The sequence below is a fragment of the Peromyscus eremicus genome, unplaced genomic scaffold, assembly GCF_949786415.1.
Source record: "Peromyscus eremicus unplaced genomic scaffold, PerEre_H2_v1 PerEre#2#unplaced_32, whole genome shotgun sequence".
Classification (NCBI taxonomy): Eukaryota; Metazoa; Chordata; class Mammalia; order Rodentia; family Cricetidae; genus Peromyscus; species Peromyscus eremicus.
Genome location: NW_026734292.1, coordinates 3,096,406 through 3,099,960, shown reverse-complemented (window position 1 = coordinate 3,099,960; position 3,555 = coordinate 3,096,406).

Sequence of the window (3,555 nt, the reverse complement as noted above, 5' to 3'; positions counted from 1 at the left end):
ATGAATTAAAAAACCATCAAAAATTTCCAGAATTTAAAATCCTGAATCATGACATGACACTAGTGGAATTCAGGTGTTTCTGGTACATGGACTGCTCTCACCCAATGTGAGGTTGAACTGTTGACCTTGTGTACATCCTGCAGCTAGAGTTTTTCTGCCTGGCCACAGTCAGGACAAATCTCTCTCACCTGCCAGTCCCACAGCCACTCAGACCCGACCAAGTAAACACAGAGACTTATATTGGTTACAAACCTTATGACCGTGGCAGGCTTCTTGCTAACTGTTCTTACAGATTAAATTAATCCATTTCCATTAATCTATACCTTGCCACATGGCTCGTGGCTTACCAGCATCTTCACATGCTGTTTGTCATCGTAGCAGCTGGCAGTGTCTCTCTGACTCAGCCTTCCACTTCCCAGCTTTATTCTTCTCCTTGTCCTGCCTACACTTCCTGCCTAGTCAATGGCCAATCAGTGATTTATTTATTGACTAATCAGCAACACATTTGCCATACAGAACATCCCACAGCAACATCCTACTTCACAAATGAATCTGTCAGATATGCTAAGCCTATAGACTGAAGATGATGCCTCAGCATTGTGGAGAAACCTCAGGTGACTGTCCAGGCAGCTGGCTGTTTCTGTCAACTTACAAATTTTTTGGAAGTTGCTTGCATGCACTTTCTGTTTTTATTTTCGTTAGCTAATATAATTTCCTCCTTGGGTCTCTGAGGGAGTTCAAGGTTAGTTAGTTAGTTATAGTTGAAGATAGTTAGGTATAGTTGAAGATTAATTAGGATAGAAAGTGAATTAGATACATTTTTGGACTTAACAAAATAGGATAATGAAATTATTATCTCTTAATTTGTCAAATACAAATGGACTAGACATTGTTTAGACATTTGTTAATTGTATATATTGTATATAGTTATTGTACTTTTGTATATAGTTTTTCTTTTGTTAGTTATAACCTTTTTCTTTTTTTCCTTTTTATTAGAACAGAAAAGGGGAAATGTGGTGGTATTTTACTTGTACTGAAATGAGATTTTAATTGTATGTTAATAAATAAAGTTTCCTGGGGGTCAGAGCTATTAGAGCCATAGCAAGGATGTGGCAGTGGTGGCGCACGCCTTTAAGGACCTGGAGGGCAGTACATGCAGGCAGTGACAAGGCAGTCATGTGTTTAGGTTTACAAAAAATGAGAAGGCAGAACAGCTAGACTATATAAAGACATACACACAGGAAATAGGCCCTTTCGGAGAGCTCTCTTGAATGAAGAGGATCACTGAAGAAGGGCGGGTGAGGCTCTTAGCTCTGACCTCTTTGCTTTCTTCTCTGAATAGGCTCTGTGTATCTTTATTAATAAGACGATGGTTACATCTACACGTTTCTCAAAAGCAGAGTGTGTTTCTTGTAAGGCAAGCTAGTGTTTGTTTCCCATTCATAAACAGAGTTGAATCACATGCAGTTTCTAGTCCTATGAGCAAGAGTTGTTTTCTGGTAAGGAAAGTAACTATTGGGCTCCCTTTGCCATACACAGTGCAAATGGCACTCGCGTCTGTTCCCAGCAAGTACAGTGTATTGGACTGAAGAGAAGCTACTGTTCTAGTCAGATTCCTAAGCAGAGTTGACCTAGAGATGGCCCGTGTGTTTAGGAAGCACAGTTCTTTTGTTCTGAGCAAGATCACCGTTTGGGCCCTATAGAAACACAGTAGAGTAGAAGAGTGCTCTTTTCTCAAAAGCCAAGTGTGTTTCTTTTAAGGTGAGCTAATGTTTGATTTCAATTCATAAACGGAGTTGAATCCCATGCAGTTTCTGGTCCTACGAGAAAGAGTTGTTTTCTGGTAAGGAAAGTCACTATTGCACTCCCATTGCCACACACAGTGCAAAGAGCACTTGGGTCTGTTCCCAGCAAGTACAATATATCGGACTGAAGAGAAGCTACTGTTCTTGTTAGTTTCCTAAGCACAGTTGAACTAGATAAGGCCCGTGTGTGTAGGAAGCACAGTTCTTTTGTTCTGAGCAAGCTCACTGTTCTGGCCCTATAGGAAACGCAGCAGAGTATAAGACTGCTCTTTTCTCAAAAACAGAGTGCGTTTCTTGTAAGGTGAGCTAGTGTTTGTTTCACATTCCTAAATGGAGTTGAATCCCATGCAGTTTCTGGTACTACGAGTAAGAGTTGTTTTCTGGTATGGAAAGTTACTATTGCACTTCCATTGCCATACACAGTGCAAATGGCACTAGTGACTCTTCCCAGCAAGTACAGTATTGGACTGAAGAGACGCTACTCTTCTTGTCAGTTTCCTAAGCAGAATTGAACTAGATATGGCCTGCATGTGTAGGAAGTTCAGTTCTTTTATTCTGAGCAAGCTCACTGTTCTGGCCCTATGGAAACACAGTAGAGTAGAAGAGTGTTCTTTTCTCAAAGTAGAGTGAGTTTCTTCTAAGGCAGCTAGTGTTTGTTTCCCATAAATAAACATTGTTGAATAACTTCCAGTTTTTCGACCTACAAGCAAGTGTTGTTTTCAGGTAAGAAAAGTCACTCTTGTGCTCCTACTGCCAAGTACAGTGCAAGTAGTACTTGTGTGTGTTCCCAGGAAGTACAGTGTATTGGACTGAAGAGAAGCTACAGTTCTTCCCTATTTCCTAAGTAGAATTGAACTACATATGGCCCGTGTGTGTAGGAAGAACAATTCTTTTGTTCTGAGCAAGCTCACTGTTCTAGCCCTGTAGGAAACACAGTAGAGTAGAAGAGTGCTCTTTTTTCAAAAGCAGAGTGTGTTTCTTGTAAGGCGAGCTACTGTTTGTTTCCCATTCATAAACGGAGTTGAATCACATGCAGTTTCTGGTCCTACGAACAAGAGTTGTTTTCCAGTAAGGAAAGTCACAACTGTGTTCTCATTGCCATGCACAGTGCATAAAGCACTCACTTCTGTTCCCAACAAGTACAATCTAATGGACTGAAGAGAAGCTGCTGTTCTTGTCATTTTCTTAAGAAGAGTTGAACTAGATATGGCCCGTGTGTGTAGGAAGCACAATTTTTTTGTTCTGAGCAGCTAACTGTTCTAGACCTATGGAAACACAGTACAGTAGAAGAGTGCTCTTTTCTCAAAACCAGAGTGTGTTTCTTGTAAGGTGACCTAGTGTTTGTTTCCCTTTCATGAACGGAGTTGAATCACATGCAGTTTCCGGTTCTATGATCAAGAGTTGTTCTCTGGTAAAGAAGAAAAGTCACTATTGTTCCACCATTGCCATACACAGTGCAAGTAGCACTCGCATCTGTTCCCAGCAAGTACAGTGTATTGGACTGAAGAGAAGCTACTGTTCATGTCAATTTTCTAACCAGAGTTGAACTAGATAAGGCCCGTGAGTGTAGGTAGCACAGTTCTTTTGTTTAGAGCATGCTCACTGTTCTGTCCCTGTAGGAAACACAGTAGAGTAGAAGAGTGCTCTTTTCTCAAAAGCAGTGTATCTCTTTTAAGGCAAGCTACTGTTTGTTTCCCATTCATAAATGGAGTAGAATCACATGCATTTTCTGGTTCTAGGAGAAAGAGTT